The sequence below is a fragment of the Ambystoma mexicanum genome, chromosome 5p (assembly GCF_040938575.1).
Source record: "Ambystoma mexicanum isolate Mex_15411 chromosome 5p, UKY_AmexF1_1, whole genome shotgun sequence".
Taxonomy (NCBI): Eukaryota; Metazoa; Chordata; class Amphibia; order Caudata; family Ambystomatidae; genus Ambystoma; species Ambystoma mexicanum.
The window spans coordinates 1,009,805,243-1,009,830,738 of NC_090930.1; positions in this window are offsets into that span (position 1 = coordinate 1,009,805,243).

Here is a 25,496-nt window from a genome sequence, read left to right on the forward strand (position 1 = left end):
AGAGAAGAAATTTCCCCGCATATCAGCCTTTATCCTGCCCAGGGGCAGTCCAGCGCCGAAATGCTAGGCAATTCTCCTCTGAACAAGAGTACCATCAGTAACCCCATACACGTGTTTCAGCCTTGTTGGGCATCATCAGTGAGGTGAAACTGTTGCCTCTCTAGGAACAGTGAGCAAGGGGTCCACGTCTGGATTGCCCTGTTAACTTAGGGTGAAACCCAAAGTTAATGTATGCAAACAAAGGGGGGTCTGGGAATCTCTCTACCAGCACGAACACAGCCCAATGACCTGTTCTTGGGTGAATAACCCCTGGGAGAGACTCTACCAAGTCTTTAGCTCACTGTCCTTTTCACAGAGAAGAAATTTCCCCGCATATCAGCCTTTGTCCTGCCCAGAGGCAGTCCAGCGCCGAAATGCTAGGCAATTCTCCTCTGAACAAGAGTACCATCAGTAACCCCATACACGTGTTTCAGCCTTGTTGGGCATCATCAGTGAGGTGAAACTGTTGCCTCTCTAGGAACAGTGAGCAAGGGGTCCACGTCTGGATTGCCCTGTTAACTTAGGGTGAAACCCAAAGTTAATGTATGCAAACAAAGGGGGGTCTGGGAATCTCTCTACCAGCACAAACACAGCCCAATGACCTGTTCTTGGGTGAATAACCCCTGGGAGAGACTCTACCAAGTCTTTAGCTCACTGTCCTTTTCACAGAGAAGAAATTTCCCCGCATATCAGCCTTTGTCCTGCCCAGAGGCAGTCCAGCGCCGAAATGCTAGGCAATTCTCCTCTGAACAAGAGTACCATCAGTAACCCCATACACGTGTTTCAGCCTTGTTGGGCATCATCAGTGAGGTGAAACTGTTGCCTCTCTAGGAACAGTGAGCAAGGGGTCCACGTCTGGATTGCCCTGTTAACTTAGGGTGAAACCCAAAGTTAATGTATGCAAACAAAGGGGGGTCTGGGAATCTCTCTACCAGCACGAACACAGCCCAATGACCTGTTCTTGGGTGAATACTAGTGAACGAGTGCTCAATAGTACTATTTTTAATATCGGTAATTTAGTCCATTTACAATGTGAACTTCTGATGGTAAAGGAGGGAACCTCTGTCACAAGTCTATCCCCTTCTCACCTGCTTTTGTTGTTTGCTTGCGACCTTCTCTGATGTTTTCTTTCTCACGGTCCGGGATTTGTACAAACCCGAACACTGGTCCTCGGGTTCCAGCGTGAGGTTTGCTATCCAACTTCCGGGAGCGTTCTGAAGTCCAGGGTGGGTACTAGGAAGGAATGAAGTTGCACTCGGAGGCACGGAACACCGTGACCCGAGCGCGGAAGAAATTCAGGAAGATCAGAGGTAAGGTAGAGGAATGGGAGGAAAGACGGGGTTTCAAGGAACCGGGAACCAGGAATCAAAAGAGCCCTGAACGAACTCCGGCAACAAATGTCCGACTACAGCAAGTGGTAGCATTGAGCCGCGCAGAGCCGCGGGGGTGTGTCTGTTTTGTAGAGCGTGGAGCGTAGAGACTGGCCAGGAGCATTCTGGATCAAGTGGCCCTGTTGGAAGGATCACTGTATTCACTCCCCTATGGGTCAGGGACCAGGAGGTCCAGAAGGGACACAGACGACGGTTCATGACAACCTCATAGTCCATGGGTACTCGTATATTACATGTTTTTATTGTGTCAATGAATGGACGAGCTAGGGGACGGACAGCAATCTGTTCAAGTCTTAGGGATGGTTGTTTGGACAGGAGGCACGACTTAGTCCTCTCGTTGCCTGGAAAGCGATTGCATTGTGCAGTAGCAGATTGTAGTTGGCAATTCCTTTGAATAGATGCAATGAGATTGCAACAGGATGTCATCCTGGGTCTAGCTAACATTTATCTGCAGGAGATCAGCTGTGCAAATGGAAAATAAGCAAACTGCAGTGAAATGAGCCCTTAAACTTAAATACCAGCACAAACCGACTCTGACGTGCCTGACACCAGACTAAGTATGTGTGGGAACTATAGAAATCTTGGGATCAGTAGTTCAAAGTACCGTACTGACAGAAACAATTAAATGAGTCCCTCAAAAACATTCAACGCAGCCACAATTTGTTTTAAAAATAGGTCAGTGACCCAGAACAAGTAAGATATGGCAGGATTTAGGCTTTTCTAATGATACAATCTAGACGATAAAATAATATGCTAAAATGATTTAAAATAGCAAGAGAACAATAACTAGCTATGCAAATTATTGTGTGCTCTACGGGTTGCAGGTTTCCTTCCCGGCAAAGCCAACTCAGCCTTTCATTCTTCTGAGGTTGATGAAAGAGTATCAACTTCAGTTGGAATGATAATTGTATTTAAATATGAGCCATGTATAGTACTTTGGAAAAGCACTATATAACAAATCATTATCATGAATCAAAGCATTAATGCTCCTGTGCATTGTTGGCGATATGCATTTATTGCATTTTTGGATACTGTAACATCACAGCAACTACCAATGTAGGGCTCTACCTATCATATAATGACAATACCTGACATGAAGCTATAACTGACATACTATGGAAGTAACTGGACATACAATGCTGAAGTGGCATATCTATGGCAGTGCCTTGGCTTATGTGGAATCTATTGGGTCTAACTCTTTCTTATCTTGACCCCATCCAAGGCATACGGAGGGAGCACCCTTGTTAAAATGTAGTTGGTATCTAAAATATTCTTGCCTGCTTTAGTACCTATTTGGTATTTTAACATATGTACATTTATGTACTTTTCTTTACACCCGCAACCCACTTCCAGTGATTTCACCACGGTTAATGATGAAATGATGCCATCCAGGTCAAAGGTCACTCCCTGTGATGTCATCAGGTGTGTGACGGCACTTCCGCTTCTTGCATTTTGGTGAATCGTAGTCCCTTGTAAAACTAGTGAAAACTGGCAATAATTACTTTTTGTGAGGATGGCCTAGAATAGCGTTGCTCTCCGTGGGATGGGATGCATGAAGTAAATTGATGAGAAATATAAATGCTATGAAATGTTCGCTCATGTTTTATTTTAGCAAGCAGACACATTCGTCATCTCTGGTAGGTATTTTCAGAAAATCTAATTCTTTTCTTTGGCACTTTCCGTTGAAGCAGCTGTGCAATTTCTTTGTTTTCTACAGTGTTTAATGGTGTTCTACTTTCTCTATGACGAATGGCTTGCAGGTATTATAAATCACCTTTGTTTAAAACAAAAAGATCATTGGAAGTAAGAACTTCATTGCAAGGCACACAAAAGTGGAATGCTGAGTTGGTTTTAGGGAGGCTAAAACCTGCTGCCTGACAATGTTATTGTTGCTCTTTAAATGTACGCGTGTTGCTCTGTCCTGCCTGAGAAAGCACCGCAAAGCATGTTCGTGCAAACTTAAGGAATCACCACACATGTTCTCCCTAAAGGGGGTCACAATTGCCCCATGTCACCCATGAGAACTAACGATCCTGTTTTGATTAATTACATTTTTATTTTGTAATCAACCTTTTATTGGAATGTAAGAAGAGTAAAAATCATATTAATGATCATGTGTCAAACAGTGCAATGTAATGCAATTCCCTAAAATAAACTGGAAACAAAGAAGAACATCTTTTTTTTTGTTTTTTCTGTATTTTGCCATAGAGATATACACAGTCTTTTTTCCATTTCCACGGCAGCAGTGATTGATGGCCAATAACTGAATAGACGGCCAGGTGAGGAGCTGGGCTGAATGGGTGTGAGGGAGATGGGTGCAGGAGCGCGTAAGGGAAACATGTGTGGGCTGCTCGGTATGTGTGAGCCAGTGTTGGGCTGGGTGCTGGTGTAGCCAGAACAAAATGGAAGCCTACAGTTGAGCATTTGGGGGCACGCATGAAATCTGGGATTCAGCATATAGTAAATCCCCCATTCCCAGCCACCTGACTGGCTGGCGTCTCTCTCTTGGTCGTTAACATCAAATAAGAACACGTGACTGACAAATGGCAACCCTAGCAGATGTCAGTTTAGCAGCTATCTCTGTAGCCACTATCTGCAGTCCCCACCACCCAAACTGTACTCCCATGTTCGAATAGACAGTAGCTGTGGATTCAAGTGTAACCACTGCAAATCTTGTTAACAATTAAGACTGAATATGAATAATCTAAAGTGCCTTGCCATTTCTTTTCCCAGGTCGGTATTTTTCTCTTGGAAGATGTCAACGTAAATTCAAAATATTTAGCTGTCTTCTGAGACATAAAACCCCTCTAAGAGAGAAGTCAACATTGAGGGGGAGATTCAGAAATGCGTTGGTCTTTCTTACTCTTGAACTAAGTAGAGCTATTGCATTCACAAACAAGTAACTAGGAGTAACTCCCACCTACTCCTGGTTTGCTACTTGTAAGTCAGGAGTAAGTTCGGAAACCTAGGAGTTTCTTTGTGAATCAAAGGCATCTTCCCAGGTTTAAGTCAAGGGTAAGACAGCACGTATTTGTGAGTCAGCCCCTTCGTTTTCAGCACATTAGTGCGTTCCTCACTTCTTTCAAAAGCACACTAAAGCGGGCACCCTGGGGCTATTTTCCATTAAAAAATGATAGGCAGGTGCTGTGTGACTGTGAATGAATGACAATCTGTGACTAGAAGTACTCATAATAATAATAATAATAATAATAATAATAATAATAATAATAAAGATAATAATAATAATAAATCACCAGGCAGCAAAGCCTTCCATTATTTGCTAACATGGAGGAAGTAATTGCATTACATATTAAAATAACACTGAGTCGCTTTCAGCTATTTGAAATTAAAAGTCAGAAGTAGGTGCCCATTGGCGGTTTAAATTGGAATGGAAACCAGTTTGCCACACATTCTTTCATCTCTCCCTATTTGTTTTCCCAGGAGGTAGGATAATTATTGCCAGGAACTGTTTGAATGTTCACTATCTGATGTGAAACGTATCTGCGATTATGTATCGCCGTTGGTAGAGCTGAGGAGTTACACTCAAATGTAAATATCAATGATCTGCTCGTTGGCCCATGGCGCTACTCTATGAGTCACCTCCTTCTAGGTTACAATCTGAGCTGAAAATAATTTAATCAAAAACTATAGATTTGCTTTTGTTGAAATGGTTAAAAATAAATGTCTATTTATTGCTTAAATACCCCTCGGTTTTCCAGACCGATTGACAACCTTTTTCAAGGCATATGTTTAGGTCATGCCTCGTAAAAGGTTCATTTAAGGCCGTGGAATTGACACCTGACTTGTGAAAAGGCTCAGACCTTTCCAGCGCATGCGGCACGGTGGATGTTCCGTCAATTAGCACATATCCACTGACAGCTCTCACCTGAAATGGGTGTGCCAAGAGTTGTGCCCTTGAGATGTTGGCTCTGCCAGTAGGCGTGTTAGAGGAATTTAAAAAAAAATGTAACTGACTCAGTCCTCACATTACCTGCCAAAACAGTTGGATTAAGTTATAACAATCAGTTAACTTTTTTATATATTTATTTAAGACGAGGGCTTCATTTTGAACAGAAGTTACTTTCAAAGTAAGCAATAACAGAGAGCGGAGGCAATCCTAGAATGAGTTTCCCTTTACATAGGTGCATTATTTTACGAAATGGCGTATACTGGCTGGTGAAGGGGCAAGAATTGGAGCATAAACCAGTGACAGGGACAGAAAGACATTGCAACATTTTTACCATTCAGATTCCGAGGTGGGTATTTACATATTTACATATTGCAAGGAGTAGTCTGAGAGTGGTTTGACCAGTTATTTTGGATAGGAGGGTGAAGAGGTTTGGGGGCTCCTCCGTTTAGTGGGAGTTTAAGCCTCGTTCTGAAGAGGTTCACTGAAGAGATGGATGTGGGAGTGGGGCACTGGAGTGGGGCAAGTGGGGAAAATAAGCAAAAGCATAAAGAGGCATATGGGGCAGAGGACTGATTGTGAAGAGTTAAGGAGTAGAGATACAAGAAGGAAAGTACAGTGAAATACATTCAGGGAGGTAGTGGGAAGCAAGACCATTCATGAATTTATAGACAAGCAGCATTAATATAAAGAGAGAGGGATTTTGCATGGAGAGCATCCAGCGTTGCCCCAGTAGGCAGAGGTTGAAAAGGCTGCATGTCACAAAGTTGAGGACTTTGTTGTGGGGAGCAAAAAAGTAACATGGTAGGGCAAGAAGATGGCTTGCACGGAAGTCCAGTTTGATCTATATTAAATTAGAGATAAGGGTTTTAGTTGAGTGGTGTTTGAGGTGTGCAGAATTTTCAATTTTTTAGCAGGTTGAGTATTACTTCAGTGGTGAACCGCTAGAGTTTTAGGCTATGTCAGAGATCTGCATGGTTGTGAGCCCAGGGTGAGGGAACACGGAGGGAAAGAGATGGGTCAGGGGAGATTTGGGTTGTATTGGAGGCAGGAAGAAAGATGACGTATGTGTTTGGACATTTTAGCATGAGGCAGAGAGGAGAGCCATACAGTCGCAGGTGGTGTTTAGTTGGTTGGTTAAACATGTGGAGATTGCAGAGTGAAGATGGGGAAGATGAAGAGATGATAGTTAAAGCCAAAGGAGGAATTTAGATTCTAACGGGAACAGGTATATAGGGTGAAGAGAAGTGAGCCCAGGACTGATCCTTGAGGGAATCCATGGAAATTGGTGATTGGGAGAAGGTGTTGGGGTCCCGTCAGATGAAGAAGGATTGGTCATCGAGGTAGGAGGACATGGAGTCCATTACAGTGTCATTTAAGGAGTTTGAAGTGGGGAGGGATGATCCACAGTGTCAAAGATAGCTGAATGGTCTAGATAAATGAGAATGGAGGAGAGGTGGGAGTGGAGGGCAGTGGTAAGAAAATTAGTGATGTGGGTCCACATTGAAGAGGGTCAGCAAATGAGTTTACCTTAAGAGAGTTGACTATAGTTGACTATACACTTGAATACCAACTTAACTAATATTTTAGATTGGGTGGGAAAGAGAGAGACAGGTATGTAGAATGAGGGATTGTTGGAGTCAGAAATTGGTTTCTTTAGGAGAGAAATGACTCTATTGTGTAACAGGTTGGGAAGATACCGGTTGAACGCTGAATAAGGCAGAGAGGTTACCTGAGGTGACAGGTGCAAGCTTTTTAACAATTTTTAGTGCTGGGTGGGCTGACTTTGCGAAGGAAGAGCAGCATTTCAGTGGTGGAGGTGAGGGAGAAGAGAGATAGAGGGAAGAGAGTTGGGAAGATCAGAGAGAGTGAATTAGGGAGAGGGTGGGAGATATAGAAGGGTGGACAAGGTGTCCCATATTTTGTTGATTTTCGTGTAGAAGTAGGAAGGAAAGTCATTGGCATAGAGAGAAGAGGGAAAGGAGCAATGTTCTGGGGAAACCATGCCCTTTAGTGTCATGAATATTCTGCAATGATGAGAGTAGAGAGAGGAAACACGATTAATGTAATGAGGGCATTTGACCATGTTTAGAGCTGTGATCACGGAGAGTCTTTGTAGGCAGGGGGAAGACACATTGCTAGGTTCAGCTACAGGATGGAGGGGGAAAGCCCTGGTTGAAGATGGGGTGGGTAGGGGTAAAGGAGTGGGCAGGGTAGTGACCATTGAAAGGGTATATAGTAAAGAATAGAATTAAGCAAAAGGCACGTTCAATTGAGTTAGTATGTGAAGAAGAGATAGCTTGGAGGAAGACATTAACATGGTTGAGCATCATGGAATTGGGCCTGAATTACATGCTGTGATAGTTAAGGGAGGGGAATGGGAGCATGGAGACGGGGGAGAGTGAAGTGAACAAGAGAGTGGTCTAAAGGGGAAGTGTCAATTGAATGAGTAGAAGGGTGGAAGATCGGAATTTGAGATTTGTACAGTTACCTTCAATTTAAGTTGTAAGGTTTTGTAGGTTGACTAATGAGGTGTCAAAAAGAGTGGAGGCAAGTTGGAGCTCTTGGGCCTCAGTTATATTGGTGAGGTTGAGGCCATGCATTATGATGGAAGGGACATTGTGAGGAATTGTCATCTGGCAAGGGTGGAAAGTCATGGCTTTTTTGATTTTTATTAACAAAAATAATGATGAGGTTAATTTCATCTCCAAAAGGGGTAACATGCAACCAGATTCCCTTTTTCCATCAACTCCATGCAAAAAGCATAGTGCACTCGAGCACTGCTGCATGAGTAGCCTGATCCGCAGCACATGCTCTACTCGTGGCGCAGGGTGGGTTCAAGGTTCAAGCGATGCCCACTTGACAGCAGCAGAGACAGTCAAGTCCCTGAGCAATGCAGAGGCGACATTTCAGATGTGACCCCCTGTACCCAAAACTATGATGATCGTAAGTCACTCATGCTGGTGGTACGGTAAACTCTAAATGAAAGCTATGCCTACATTTAGGCATAGTGCATGGTACTAGATGTGATCACAACCACCACATTCCAATTGATATTGTATGTCTGTCAGCTCCTGCGAGTCAGATGTGCTGTGGGAGGTGATGTATATTCTAGTCACCGATTCAAAAGGAGTAGCCTCACACCAGCAGGGTGATGCATTGCTGAAGCTGTTTTATCTTGGGGATAAAGGGAAGGGGTGCGAACTTAAGATAGGCAGGAGGGCTCTGGTCAAGGGAAGGAGACTTCCACCATCTTTATTCACTCTCTCTATCTTTTTCTCTCTCTCTTTCCTATCCCCTCCACTTCCTCAGGAGCAAAGCACTTTGTGTGTGATGTCAGAAGGTCAAAGTCCACTCCGTTCAAGAGAAGGGATTGGCCCACTATGGCAGAAGAGCTTAAGTCCAATCACTTGAAGACCTTTGCCCTCAAAAGTAGGGGTCTTCCACTGCTTTCACAGATTCACTCAGTTCCTCTTGGATCCTTTAAGACCACAGATTCACTCTGAAGATCTCACTGGACTTCCTTTGGGAGAGTTGTACTCTCCAAAGCCCTCAGCCTGAGGTGAAGAAGGAATTATACAAGATAGAAGGAAGATCGGTCCCCTACCACCTTCTGGGCACATCAGGAGTAATCTCTGCACTGGAATCAGCTGGGCTGGGAGAACAGACCCTGAGCAGAACTGGAGGACCAGCAATTAGAGGACCAGACCAGATTAGGCTCACTGTTCACAACACTGAAGCAGTCGCTCCATATTCATCGTGCCTAGAACAAGAGGGAGTACTGAACCCAAGTACCTAGAGCGCTTTAAGACGAGGTAGCAATACTTTGAGATAGATGGGGATGCAGAATTCACTGAAACATCAATAACCAAACCGACTCAGGAAGTTGGCAAAATTTAGTCTGTTTTATTTGCAATTGTCTAAAACAGGGAGTTACAATTTATAAAAAACACAACTTTTATAGTCAAAACTTATCATAAGTGATGTCATACTACAAGGCAAGCTACAAAAACCTACTTGGGGATGTGTTAGTCTTACAGGGAACATCTAAGTATATGTTCCATACTGACGTGGGAAGTGATTGGGTCTCTACTGTCAGGTGGGAAACAAAGACCATACCAAGTGCAAGTCATCTTCCATGTCATTCTAATACTCAAGCCATTATTGGTTATACAAACACTAGAACTCTTTCATATGTGACCCCCCTACCATTGGTTTGGCACCTTTGCACCCTTATGGAATATTCCACACGCAAGCAGCACGCAGGCTACCACTTCAGGTGCAGGCATGGTCGGCATGATCATCACTCCCGTCCCAATTAGCCCAACATCTATCATCACTCTTGCAGTCTGCCAGTCAATTAAGGCTTTGAACTCGGCCTTGCAGAAGCTCTCTGTGCCTGAGAAATAAAGGGAGTATATTCTTGGTTTCAGTGTAGCTCGACCCACTGTCTATTTTGATCTGACCATGTGACTGGGAGACCACATTTTCAAGCTCTTTGCAGCATTTAATTGTATTAAATGATGAACTCTTGACGCCCTCAGTGTTTTTCCATTCTACCTCAAACAGAAGTTTGTTTCTTTCTCACGTTCGTTGTAACTACTGGATGGACAACCAGGCTCACAGTGGCCTCAATTTCTTGGTGCTTGGCCAGCCAAGCCTTTCTTAAATTTCTCCTTCGCCATCAGTAATTTTCCACTGTGCCTCACTGAAAACTCTTTCTAATGATCGGGTTTCATGCCTTGCTAAAGTGCATCATGGAATATCCAGGTTCTATACATTCCTATGCATTATACATTGGCGCATCGCTGCAAACTATTCACTACATAGCTAGCCTTAAGATCACTTTGTCTACTTGCATTACTGTGTCTGTATAAGTGTAAACTGATTTGTATGTTCTTGAGCGTTTCTGTCCGAAATGTTGCTCATCTTTACCACCTCCTCTTCAGAGCTTATAGAATGTCTGTGGGCCTCATTCCAAGGTTGGTGCTAGTCATGGCGCTATTAGCGCCATGACTAGCATCAATAACGGGACCATGTCCACCCTCGTTCAATGATGATTTACCGGTCCAGTCCGACCTTGGCGGGACCGGTAAGTCCCCATTGAAAATGCCATTCCCATTTCAGCCCCCATAGGGCTCAATGGGAAGGTGCCAATAACGGTACTGCAAATTTCGGTACCGTTATTAGCTCTGAAGTCCCTTAACGGGCCCCGTCCATAACACCTGGTAAAAGCAGGTGTTAAGGACGGGCCCACTAAGGGACCTCGGAATAGGGCGCAAAGGGATTACCGGCACCGGTGTCCTTACCGGTGCCGGTAATCCCTTTTCGCCAGCCTCGGAATGAGGTCCTATGTTATTTTACCTCATGTATCTTTTCTCAGTGTAATATAAACAAAATAATCGGGATGGGGAGATCCAAAACGTCGACACAGAAGTGCTAAGTGTGTGGGTTTATTATGTATTCACACAGGACGTGGTAGATAGCTTCACAATTTAATTTACATTACTTCCGATAAGCACGAAAGTTTAGATGAAGAAGACGGACAGGGTTGGTTTATGCAGTAGTGACACAGGTGGGTGTGGGCCTCTGAAGTATAGAGGTCAGCACTACACTAGGATACATGTTGCCTCATATATCGAGGGGGTATAGGAACCCGCAGTTACACAAAACAAAAAGTGCACACAACAATCTTTGAATTTTAACAGGTGCAAGTAGTGATACAGTTGTGATAGGAAGTTCGACACAGGGAGTGACACAGGGTGTGTTTCGGCCAAAGAAAGTGGCTTGGTTGTAGCCGTCTTTGTGCTGGCCTTCGTCAGGAAAAGGGGCACCAGTGGTGGTGCTGTCCGTGCTGTCTGCCGTTCAGGGAAAACAGGTGGGTGCTGTCGGGGAAGCCGCGAAAAGTGCGGAACGTCCGGTGCTGGGATTAGCACTTGGTGAAAGGCTTTTGTTTCCTAGGAGCTGGCGTGGTTCAGAGTCTCACGAAGCCGGAGTGGGGCGTAATTGGACCCAAGTTGTTGTCTGGGTGGTACGCTGCCGTGCTGGACGTGGACTGCTGGGAGCCGGATGAGTCGGACAACGAGGGAGCCGTGTTGGACTGTATAAAGAACAGCCAGTGTCTCATTGTCTCATTGGGACACGGCGCACAGCCATCTGATTGGCCCAAGCTGGGTGTCGCCCTTGAATCGCGGGCTCCCATTCGCCTGTCCCCAGCCACTGGCTGTTCTTTATACAGTCCAACACGGCTCCCTCGTTGTCCGACTCATCCGGCTCCCAGCAGTCCACGTCCAGCACGGCAGCGTACCACCCAGACAACAACTTGGGTCCAATTACGCCCCACTCCGGCTTCGTGAGACTCTGAACCACGCCAGCTCCTAGGAAACAAAAGCCTTTCACCAAGTGCTAATCCCAGCACCGGACGTTCCGCACTTTTCGCGGCTTCCCCGACAGCACCCACCTGTTTTCCCTGAACGGCAGATAGCACGGACAGCACCACCACTGGTGCCCCTTTTCCTGACGAAGGCCAGCACAAAGACGGCTACAACCAAGCCACTTTCTTTGGCCGAAACACACCCTGTGTCACTCCCTGTGTCGAACTTCCTATCACAACTGTATCACTACTTGCACCTGTTAAAATTCAAAGATTGTTGTGTGCACTTTTTGTTTTGTGTAACTGCGGGTTCCTACACCCCCTCGATATATGAGACAACATGTATCCTAGTGTAGTGCAGACCTCTATACTTCAGAGGCCCACACCCACCTGTGTCACTACTGCATAAACCAACCCTGTCCGTCTTCTTCATCTAAACTTTCGTGCTTATCGGAAGTAATGTAAATTAAATTGTGAAGCTATCTACCACGTCCTGTGTGAATACATAATAAACCCACACACTTAGCACTTCTGTGTCGACGTTTTGGATCTCCCCATCCCGATTATTTTGTTTATATTACGCATACCCACCTGGGTAAATCGGGACCTAGCCAGGTGCCCTAAAATTGAAATATCTTTTCTCAGTGTGTCAGCTCCATCACGCATGACGTTACCAGTCTACTCTCACTCATTTTCACACTTATTCCGGGACTCTGTCCAAAAGGCCATTATTTGTACGTGAATGCATATAAGGTTTTCTCAATGGATACCTTGTTTCCAGGATTTTCTGTGGTACTGCACCTGTTGCAATTTCCGGCTCCCAACATATAGGCAGCATTGGGGCAGAGCTTTTGATGGGGGTACTTGACTCCACCTCTACAGTACGACGGCTCTGGTTGCTTTGCTCCTCCACTACACCGAACATTGCTTGCACCTTCGACCAGCTCGACACTGAATCATGTCCCAGCCAAAGTTCGTCATCTGGTAGGCCCGAAGTGACTGCTCAACTCCAGGACCTGAACAAAATCACTGGAGAGACACATGCTGAATCTTACCTGGGGTTACAATCACGGTTCATCCCAGCTAGCCCTTGAACTTCCTCCTCATTGATCGCACATCGTTGCACCCAAGATCACCAATTCGATGAAGGTCACCCACTCACACGAACCGCTGGTGCGTTTCTCATCAACCCTTCCCGGCAGCAAAAGGCTGACTCTGGCTAGGCAAATGCGAAGCGTTCCCGGGACCGCCACGACCTGCATCTTTGAGAGGCGCCCTTCTACTGCACAGGACACCTGCATTTGGCCCTACTCGCTGCCCGTTTGCTTTAGGGGCTACCACGATCCTACATGCCCGAACTGAGCCTGATCAGCTTGCATCCATGCTCAATCCCAGGTATGACTCTGTCAGCCCACCAAGAACTATTCCAGGTATTGTTAATTCTGAACCGCCCCCTCGGCTTGGACCATAGAAACTGGTTAGGTCACGATCGCTCCTGCCTTCAACATTATTTCATTTTTGTGGTTAGTACTTTATCTACCACCCCTGGGATTACACTCAGAGTGCTACTTTCTCCAATCTTTTGAATCTTCTCTGTTCTTTCTTTGGGGTGGGTTGTATAGTATTTTCTATTCGTTCAGCGTGCAGATGGTGTGTTTGATTAAAGTATATATAATTTTATAGAACCTTGATTGGACATTCCTTTTATTTTGGACTGTGATATTGTGTTGTTTAGGTCATTATTGGTTCACCTCCACACCCCTCTGAGTAGAGCCTTCTCTCGCCCCACATTATCACAAAAGGAGATATATCTTTTAACTGTCCCTGTTTTACCTTTATGATTGCGTAGTGTTTTGGTTTGTAGGATAATGGGGGCTGAGTGGGCCATTTTACCCCTACTCATCCTGGTACTCATGCAGAACAGAATACAGTTCATCACAGACATCAGATGGGCACATTTCAGAGGTTTAGAGTGCCATTGGGCAGTAGATGAGGAGGATAGTAAGAGGAGTCGGAGTGAGAAATTGGAGTAAGGTACGCTTGATTGAGGAAGTCTGAGTGCCATTGGAGTGTCCTTGCTTATCTTGAGACTGATAACACCACCATTTTTTGGATAAATGAGTGGAGTGAGAGAGGTAAAATCTGTATGAATGGCTGCCAGGGTGGCATTGTCATGCGAAATTGAGGTTTCATGATACCCATCAAAAAATTATTTGTGAGATAGGACGAGTTTTGCAAAGGGATTGGGCATTACAGAGAACCGAGTTGATTATATTAGGGGGCACAGGTAGAGGATATAGTTGCTTGGGTAGATGAAGGGAAACAGGTAGGGTAGATGACGTTAGAGCGGGTAGGGTGGAGGAGGAGTGAGCGTCTGTAGTATCATTTAGGAGATGAGTGAATAATGTGATTGGGAGACCTAGGAAGATTAGTCAGGGGGAGTGGAGGGAAGAGACAGGGTGGGTCGAAGCCAGGGGAGAGGTAGGGGGAAAGAACAGGAGGTAGGAGGAGTGGGATTGGCAGGCGCATGGCAGGAAATGAGAGAAAGGGAGGATGTAGGGGTGACCACAGGTTCCTAAGTGAAAAAGACATGCACAGTATCAAAATAAACTTCATTTAGTAAGTAATATAGGGGAAGGGTGAACGTGAAAATGTGTGTGTGTGTGTATAAATGATTTGGATGGATGGAGAAAGTGGAGAAGTGTGTCATAGAAATGCTTGTTTGCATGACAAAATGGACAATTAAACTTTTAAATTGAAAATGTCACTTCTGCCTGAGACTTTAAGGGACAAATATCGGCCAGTGTTCAGGTGTACGGTCTCACTGGATTCACTCAAGAGCTAGAACATGCATACCACACACCGTATAATTGTATTGCTAGTGAATCTGACCCTATATGTACATATTTGACTTTGATAATGATATGACTTTTTGTGATAAGTCTACATGGTTTTATAGAATCGAAATATACTAAAACAAATGTTCTGATTTCCAATATTTAAATTCAGTACTGCGAATTGGCTGCAAGATGACACATGGGCTCTCAAGAAAACTCATACAATTAATAAATACATTCACTGAAGTGCTGGCTTTCTTATTTGCCTCCCTTGTAAGACCAGCATCTATAGGATTTCAGCTTTTGCCCATGATTGCAGATATATGGATTAAAATAATAATGATGTATTGTCTAAATATTGAATTATGTTGTTGGATATCTATTTTATGAGTGTACATATCAACCAAAGCCTGTGCCAATGCTCACTTCGTTTCAAGGTAATTAAAAAGAAATCCCATTTTACCCGCTGGTGATCTGAAGCAGGTGAAAGTCAAAACTCTGCATGCTGCAACACTACCTTGGCACCTCTGATCAACCAATGACGTGCAGATTCCAAGGCATGGCACAGAGGAACACTGGCTTCCTCCTTATGGTATCAACTGGAGCACCTGTGCAACCTCCTAAATCAAAATATATGCATATCTGTAGCCTTGGAAAACCACAGAGACCTCCTTAGACGGAATGGATCCATCAAAGAGGATCCACCTGCTGTGCAACAGTAGTTAGAATGGAAAGTGTTACAAGTGTAGGGCATGTAAGACTCGCTGGCACCGATCCCCATTGAGTGCAGCGCCAGTTCACTGGACTAGTTGGTGCAATACACTGCAGCATTTGTAGGCCTTAAATTAGAGATTTGATACATTAGCATCTTGGACACATCTTAAATAACTCCCTAGACAAATAATGGGCCTCATTCCGAGTATGGCGGTAAGGGATAGCGGCCACCGGTAACGAGACCGGTGGCGGTGATCCCTTACCACCATACTCCGAGTTCCCTTTGCGCCCTCGCCCTTAACGCCTGCTTTGAGCAGGTGTTAAAGTCGAGGGCGCAAAGGGGCCTCCAAGCCAATAACGGTGACCGTAATGAACGGGGGGCTCATTTGGGAATGGGGAAGAGCCTTGGTGAATGGGGAATTACCGCCCCGCCAACCTTGGAATGGGGCGGTAATTCCGCCATCCACCAAGGCGCTGCCGGTCCGGGTACGGCGTCAACCAAGGCGTTAATAGCGCCATTGGTTAGTGCCGTACTCGGAATGAGGCCCAATGTGTTGTGCCTGTATTATTTGAATGTCAGCACAGATCCAATCGGAAAGTGTTTACTTTTTTCATTGGTATGGCTCAGGGCTGCTTTTCAGTTTCCCCTCTGAATGAATCATTTAATGTATTTTGTCTTGCTGTATAGATCGTGGCCCCCTCTTCAATTCGGGGATTTAGGTTTTCCACAGCTGTACAGAGCATTGGAACAAACAGATGTCTGGTCACATCAGTTGTTGATTGGACTGAGACAATGTGCGATTCTATGAACCACCACTAATCATGCCAAATTTGACAATTGTTCTTTGCTATGCAATGGGAGGAATGAGTACTAAAACTAATGAGGTGTCCCGCCATGCTCATGATTAAGCCAACATTTGAATTAGTGTAGGTCTGAAACAAGTAGCCCTGTCATACTGTTTGTATTTTGATATTGCCGTAGTAATTTAACAGAGGTTAAATGAAAACGAATGAAAATCACTGTGTCTCTCGACTTTTAGGTTGTGCACATTGGCAACATCCTAAATGGCCCTAGCAGAAATCATATTGCAAGTAATTACTTATGCAAAATGTGTTTTGGTTTTACAAATTCAGCTGAAATGTGTGGTACGTTTGGAAATTGCCAGCCAGGGGGAGTGCTGTTTATCTTTTCTCTTTCTCAGAAGTTGCATGCTAATTTGGGCAGTCAGGTTTGTGAGACACATTGGGTCACTTCCGAAAGGCTTGGGCGATGCAGCAAGAGTGAAGAAGGAACTGTAACACTAGTATGGACTCTAAGAGTAATCATTCTAGACCTGGCAACATGGCTCAATCCTCATTGTAACACATGTGAACAGTCCTAAGAATATGCATTCTAGACGAGGCGATATGGCTGAATCCTCAGTGTAATATGTGTGAACAGTCCTAGGACTATGCATTCTAGACCTGGCAACATGGCTGAATCCTCAGGGTAACACGTGTGAACAGTCCTGAGACTATGCATTCTAGACCTAGCCATATGGCTGAATCCTCAGGGTAGAACGTATGAACAGTCCTAAGATTCTGCATTCTAGACCTGGTGACATGGCTGAATCCTCAGGGTAACACGCGTGAACAGTCCTAAAATGATGCATTCTAGACCTGGCGGCATGGCTGAATCCTCAGGGCAACACGCGTGAACAGTCCTAAGACTATGCATTCTAGACCTGGCAACATGGCTGAATCCTCAGGGTAACACGTGTTAAAAGTCCGAAGACTACGCATTCTAGACCTAGCAATATGGCAGAATCCTCATGGTAGAACGTATGAACAGTCCTAAGATTCTGCATTCTAGACCTGGTGACATGGCTGAATCCTCAGGGTAACACGCGTGAACAGTCCTAAGACTATGCATTCTAGACCTGGCAACATGGCTGAATCCTCATGGTAGAACGTATGAACAGTCCTAAGATTCTGCATTCTAGACCTGGTGACATGGCTGAATCCTCAGGGTAACACGCGTGAACAGTCCTAAGACTACACATTCTAGACATAGAGATATGGCTGAATCCTCAGGGTAGCACGTATGAACAGTCCTAAGATGATGCATTCTAGATCTGGAGACATGGTTGAATGTTCAGGGTAATACGTGTGAACAGTCCTAGGACTATGCATTCTAGACCTGGCAACATGGCTGAATCCTCAGCGTAACACGTGTGAACAGTCCTAAGATGATGCATTCTAGACCTGGCGACATGGCTGAAACCTCAGGGTAACATGTGTGAACAGTCTGGGGCTAACCCCAAAGTAGGCTAGATGGTCAGGTAAACCCTATATTCACAGCCAAAAAAAACAAAGTTCACAAAAGGAAATAGGACATTTATTGAAAACAAATAAACATCTAAAGATATCTAAAACATACAAAGGTATTCACAGATTGTAAAATAAGAAAAAAAAAGGTGTACATTAAGTGATCGAAAGTTAGAGCACTCAAACAATGTAGAATGTTCAGCAATAAATAATAGATCCGATGCCTGTAGGTGAAATAGCATGACAAAATGTTCTCCTTTCCAACTTCTGAAGAAAAAAGGCTTATTTTCTGAAGTTTTCTTAATTTGTACAAAGGTGCATCACGGGCTACGGTGACCAAATACACTGCCAATTCTCACAGAATAAATAGCAGAGATTGGCTTAAGTCACATTTTTTTTAATTGGGCGAGAATTCAGCTAGGTACAAGCTAGACAGATCAGAGAGCACTCCATTGAAAGCTCACATTTTGCCTCATGTGGCTTATCTTGACCTTTCTGAACAGGATACCCTGTTCTTCTTTAAAAAATTGTATCCACTGTTGGTCTATTTTAGCCGATACGACCTTGGCTTCCTGGCACGATTTGCATGTGTCTGAGTTTCTCTTTAGTTTTCAATTTGTTTTGCTGCAAAGCTCTTCTCTTGAGATCTTTAGTAACCTTTGGTTGATTCTGCTCTTGTTCATACATGTACATAAAGTGCTCTTTTTGAGGTAGATATGTATATGTGGCGCTTGCCGCAATCTATCTTACTACTAAGCATAAGCAAGCCTCACGATTCTTTGCTTCTTGCGGTTCCATGAATATGTACATGTGTAAACTAACTGAATATCTTCATCACACGTGGCATTATTTCTGACATCTTTGACATTGATTATTCCACTTTAGGTTCATGGTGTCACTTATCCATGGTGCTTCATCTCTTTACATCATTTGCAGGTCGTCATATCTTATATATGTGAGTCAGTCCAGGTTCTTGTGACATCACCATTCGTCTTCCTTTGGTATCTTTTAGCTTCTTCAGGGACTGCGTTCTGACAATCTACATTCTGTTTCATTTGTCGATATGGCTTTCTCAATGGGTGCTTTACTGTCCAGGTTTTCTTAGGTGTTGGTACTTCAACAGGTGCTGTTCTTCTGATAGGTACTGGACAGAGCCCCACTGCAGCTCTCTGCTGGTTTATTTGCTCATCTATGCGTCGCATATTTCGGCGTGAACGTTCCTGGTACTTCAAAATGGACGGCTGGAGTGCAGGTCGTGCTTGGGACCTCCTCTACAACGGTGTACCAATAGCTAGTGTCTAAACAGAAATGCAACTTCTGTTAAATTAAACAGAAATTGAAAAGCATACTAAGTGGGGAGAAATATGGATACCCAAGGATCTACTCTGAGAACAAAAACATTGGTTTTCACATACACTAGGACATCTAGATGATTATTGACCTCCTCTCAGCCAATCAGAATGTCCAGAGCGCATTCAATAACTACCGGTACTAACTGTATTCTGAACAGTCAGTCTTTAAAAGCAAACAAGGACACCTCAATTCAATTTCCAGTGAAGAGTTATTTCGACAATACACTTCCTATCTGGAAGGGCCTTATTTTCCTTGCAACATTCTATTGAACACACCAATAGGAAATTGGGAAAATGTTTTTACTTCCTTATAGAAAAAGCATGTACTTTAGCATGACACCTAGTACATGCTCATGTTAAACATGCCCCAGTTTAAACAGGTTTGTGATAAAAAATGCTTAATTTATGAAGACAACCTTGTTATGTGAATACTGCACAACAAAAACATATTCAACCTGCAAACTCAGTTTGTCTATTTACTTCACCATCCATTAAAGTACATTTTACATGTAATGCTATCCAGCCTTATAGACCTCACAAGGTGGTCATTATTGTTTGAAATAATGACCCACCCACAAGTTATTAATATATCAAAATGCTACCAGAATCCAGATATAGACACAGGTGGTCAAATGCAACAGGGTGAGAACACCACCCACAACCTAGATACAGGCAGGTAACATAACAGAGCATGTATATTTATCTGGAGGTGAGTACGACTCATGAGAGTGCAAAATGAGGGATTCCATTTTCGATAAAGTAGGTGTTGATTCCTTTCTTCGAGAAACCACAAAAGTGTTAGGCACAACATTTAAATTTAAGAAGAATGTGATCTTCAATCTCCGATCGGCAAGCGGTGGAGGGCTTTCAGACCAGGAGTGATGTGCCAGTGAGGTCAAGGATCACTCTAGTTTTAGGGTTTTCTTCCAGGCAAAGTTGTTCATTTTGAAATGTATTCAAACCTATGTAGATAGCATTTCAGTAGTCACATATGGAGAATAGTAGGAATCTGGTTCAGTCTACTTTTTGTGTCATCCTAAGGTACAGGCAGATTTTCTTAATTGGCCGATCTTATTGCAAATTGGCCGATCTTATTGCAAATGGAAAAGCATTACATTCTTTAGGAGCTTGCACTGGGGAGCTATTACCACCAAACCTGGGCAATGTAAACCAATGTTGTTTGAGTTTATAGCCATCTCTGAACCACAGAGAATGGGAAGGGGCATCAAGGATCAGTTGTTTTGTCAAGTACAATGGTGAAGTCAATGTGCAGCACTTGTAGGTCAACGGTAGAATCTTGTGCAGGATCCTATGTTTAACAGATATCCTATGTAGGGCTCTTCTAGACTCTGTGATATGGTCCTGCCTATGCAGCCCAAATACTGCACGCATTCACTGTTCTAGGCTCGGTGTATGGATTGCCTGTTAGCTTGTGTTGTTCCTGATGACAGGCTATTGCAATGAATGAGATTACATATATAATAATATTCTGTTCTTATAATCCGCTTCAGGCCAGACTCTTGCCGCTTGTAAGCACTTTGATCACAGATGCTATTACCCAATTTATAATGGGTACTTGATGTATTAACCTTGGAAAAGAAAAAAGGCAAAGTCGCCCTTGACACTGCATTCAAACTATTCAGATGTGCAGACTGTATTTGAGTCGTAGACAAATGCTTTACTCATTTAGCTATCTAACCTTTCCATTTTATTGTCTTGTTCACCTGATATGAAGACAAATGTCATTTTGTATCATTCCTCATATAGGGACATTTGTCTTTCTTACGGATCCCAGATATAATTTACAAACACATACAATCTGCCATGCTTCTCCTTCTTCTGAGTGACTTCCCCATTCCTCCTAATCAGTTGCTCCCAGAAAAACGAAGACATCAAATAGAAATATGGTTGTAGAACACAGCAGATAAACACAAGGAGATACATAGAAAAAAACAAAAATACAATTATTTCTCCTTACCCCTGAGAACACACAGTAACCACAATCACTGCACACACCTGATCTAAACACTGATGAGCTCAAGCTGAGTCACAAGATTAAAACACCAAAGTTTTAGGCAAATGGATTCAGTACAATCTTTGATAGCGCCAACTGTGCCTCTTGAGTGTAATGCACCTTTGGCTTTGTGCTGTGAGCAGGGCTCAAGTCGAGGGTACAAGCGGGTGGACCTAGTTCCCCCACTTTTTTCAGGAGTCCACCCACCCACTTTTTACATGGGGGCACCTTGATATGCTAATTTATGGTGACCCCACCTTCAATTGGTATGTTAATGAGTCCCCCACTTTCTTTTTAAGGACTTGAACCCTGGTTGTGAGGAAGGAAAATTGAACCTTGGCTAGACAAATCAGGAGAAAGTGAATCAATATGTTACAATGTATCACATCAGTCAGAAAAATGAAAGGACATGTTAAACATATGTCCACCCATAACAGGTCAGGAAGTCTAAAGTCCCCAAAAAGTATGTCATAGGTCTTAACCTGAAAGAGCAAGATGTTGTGTGTGTCCCACTTTCATTTTTCCCGGTTCCCTGCAACCACATTGGTTGTGGTACTGACACATCAAGGCCCACAGTGGTAGAATATCCAATACCAGTATTTCACCCTGGCAGCATCATTTCTTAGACATCAGGTCAAGTGCATGGCATGACTCATGGGGTGTGCAGACTGATGTGAGGATTTACAAGCGTCTTTGACAGATCCTCTGCAATGAGCAATATTGTTCAGCCTGAAATATTGTGTCTATAATTTCTTTCACTAAGATGCATTTGAAATCAAGCTACCATAGACATAGAAACACAGGCGCCACGTCCAATCACATTGAATAATCTACATTAAATAGGTCTGCTACTGTGTAGGGAACAGAGATTACCTGCAATTGTAGCTACGTGGTGGGCCTTAACCACATGGCTGGAGAAGAATGTCCAACATATTTGGTTCCACAAGGAGGCATCTTTATGGCATAACCCTGCTCTACAGATAGAAAATAAGATGTTATACTGGAAAAGTTGGATTTCAGGGGGTATGTTGAAAGTGGAAGACATTGTGGAAAAAGATGGTATAATCACTGTTAATGAGCATCAAGATATATTCCACTATGGTAGGCAGGAATAAGTGAGATACTCCGCTCGTCAGACATTCTTGTTACTAAGATTTTAGATATTGGGTGCCCTTCTATAAGACAAACCACATCTGTATACATTGTTTGACACCACCCAGATGTTGTCCACACTTACCACCCTGATGCCTGAAGAAGAGCACAATCCTGATTTGTGAGATCGATTATGACATAAGTCGGTGATGGATTTAGGTTATGACCTGCCCACAGAACAATGGGAGGAATTGGCTGGAGAGGTTTTCAATGCAAATCTAGATCTGAATCTGCAATTCATGTAGCAGAAGGCGATGGGACACCTTTATTGAGTTCCTCGAAGAATGAAGGCACAGGGCTTACTAGACAACAATAACTGCTGGGGATGTGGAGGTGATGGGGGACTCTGTATCATATGATTTTGAGTTGTTTGAGAGTAAAATAATTTTGGGTTGATTTAATGAATAGGTAGAACCTAGTGATGAGCGAATGTGTTGCTAGACACCCTGCTGAGATGTTCTCCTTATGAATAGGAAAGACTGAGACATTAGTAAAGGTAAATGTAGTTAAGTTAATAAGTCACTGATTGAAGAAACAAACAGGTCCTGAACATTTGTAAAACTGGGAATACATGCAAGAAGAGAGCTGGATTACATACAATCTGTATTTTAGAAAGTGATGTATGGGAGAGAGGGCAGGGAGGATCTCTATTTGGAAATATGGGCATCGTTCAATGAGCTATATGGATGAAGACATGATTGTGCTGTCTTCCTCGTGAGACATTTTTTAAGGATGCTACTACCCTCTCATCTAACTTTAGACGGGCAGAGTATAACTATGGTGCTGATACATGAGTGATATATATGTGTGCAGTTTGTCTGGTGATTTTGATGTGTGTTTTTTGTTTTGATGTATTATGTATAAAATAAATGTTGCACTGCATGAGTACATGGACGTAGATTGGCTTCAATAGTTAATTACCTGAGGGATGGAGAACTTTATTGGTGTATGCTTTAATTTGGCAATGGTCTATGTTATGTTCAATATGTACTTCTGTATAATGATCACTGTTGAGATCATATACTGTATCTCATTCCTTTATGCAGCTTTGTTGCAAGGTTATGAAATGTTTAAATCTAAATACAATATTTAAAAAAATCATCATGCAAAATATTAGATCTGTCAAAATGTGAAAGTAGAGCATGAAAGGAACATGTCTACACTCAATAGCACAGTGCTCCCAGTTGATGTTCTATCACAAATATCTCTGGGTAAATAGGTACAGGTGACAAGGTCATCAATAGGCGGCCTCTTAGCAGGCAGTTTTAGCGAAGCCTAGATGACCTTTCTTTAAATCAATTTGGTAGGCCTACAACATGTTTTGAAAATATTCAGCCCTACAGTGTGTGTGGGACATATCTTTGGCACAAATAAGTCCCAGAAAAACTTGCGGCAGTCTTCTTGGACAATTATTTGTCATCCAGTCCTGAATCGTGGATCTTGGGTTTCTTCAATACGTTAATTCAGCCAATCAGAGCCCTCTGAAGATGATTCATTGAGTTTGTTTGAGTTTGTTCAGCCTAATCAAGCCGTAGAAGCTCCAACAGGAAGTCTGACCCTTATGAAAGGCTCCACTCACTGTGTGTTCCTTTGTGGGCTTTGCTACGCTGTGAAGAAAGGTGTACACTGGGTATGCTCACACATGGGGAGTTTTTGGAGGGATTCTTGGTGATATTGAGCAGTGTTTTCAAGGAATGTAGCTGCATGGTGTTGGTCTTTTGTCTACTTTCGTGGTGTGTTATGTATTTTTTAAGGAAATGTGTGTACCCCTTTGTTTTAGTGTGTGTTCAGGTTCAGTCTGTCAATAGTGTTTTGTGTTAATATCCAAATATGAAACAAAGGTTAAAAATCACTTTGCCATTTCCTTGTGTGCCTTTTCCATTTGTATGCTGTTTTAAAAAGTATAAAGCCAAAAGGGCAATGCCATGAAGAACCATGTTCACTAATGGGACAATAACGTTTTCCTGTTAGCAACCTTGCTGTGACCACTGTCCCTTCCAGCTGGTACATCCCACCAAGTTGCTAGGTGTGTTGCTCCATAAGCACCAGTATTTAGACAGGACCCTACCAACTACTTTTTGAGGCTGAAGACACCTACTGTATTTTTTATAGGCAATTCATTAGGAGGCGGAGATGGACTTTGATGTGGGGCAAAGCAACCTGGGGAAGCGCATGGTACTCCACCAACCTTCCCTCCTGTAAGGTGTGTGTAGGGAAAAAGAGTGGGACAGTCATGTGTAGAGGGACTGTACACACAGGGAAACTTGTTCAATGAATGAGGTACCTAACCACACACTGGCCATCTCTGGTTAACCAATACTTGATCTAACACATGACTCTCCATCCTTTTAGTTTGTGTTTATTTGTTTGTTTTTCTTACTTGAAAGTGATGGCCGTGAAAGTGGCAGCAGTCTGTAGAAGAGCCAGAGAACTTTAGGAAATGCTCTGTGAAAGAGATTGAGAAGTTTGGTGGGTGTGTTCATCCATTGAAAAATCCTGAGAGCTTTAGTGGGTGCTATACCTTGTGAGAAATACCAAGAACATTAGTGGGCTGCTGAACCATGTTATTAACTGAAGACGTTGAGTGTGTGAAGGTGACCTGTGAAAAACACAGATCATTTAGTAGGTGGCATTGCCCTGTCAAACCTGAGTACTTCAAGAGTTGGTGCTGCAACCTTAAGGGGTGGCTGTGCACTGTGGGAAATCCTGAGAACCTTACAGGGTGGTTAGGCCCTCTAAGACAACATGCACATTTTAGTGAGTGGCTGTGCCCTATGAAAATGCCTGAGAACTCTAGTGGGTATCTGCACCCTGTGAAAAAGATGAGATTTTCAATGGTTAGCTGTGGCCTATGGAAAACAAAAACAGAAAGCCTTAAGGACCGGTTGCACCCTGTGGGAGAACCTAAGAACCATAAAGGCTGGCTGCACCCTATTATCCCAAAGAGGTGACTTTAAAAGAATTTGAGAAATGTTGTGTTTGGCTATTCCTCTTTGCAAAATCGGCAAACATTAATATGTGGATGTGCTCTTTGCAATTTTAGTGGGCAGCTGGGCCTTCTGAAAACAAAACAAGATTTTTAGTTGGTGGCTCTGCCCCGTGAAGAAAACAAAAAACATTGGTGGCTGGATCTGCACTGTGAGAAATCTTAAGAATCTTAAGATGTAGCTGCTCTTTGTGGGAGTTCTGGAGAACCTTGCTGTGTGGCTGCATCCTGTGAAACCCTGATAATGTTTGACAAATGTTGTAATCATCATGAAACCAGGCAACCATTAAATACATTTCTCACGCAATAGCTAATTGCATTTGTAAGACAGCCCCTTGTCATGGCTCCTTGGTTACAGGTAGGTGTTGTTCAATAGTTCTCTGTAATACAGTAACTGGTTATTTGTATAGAGTAAATGGCAATT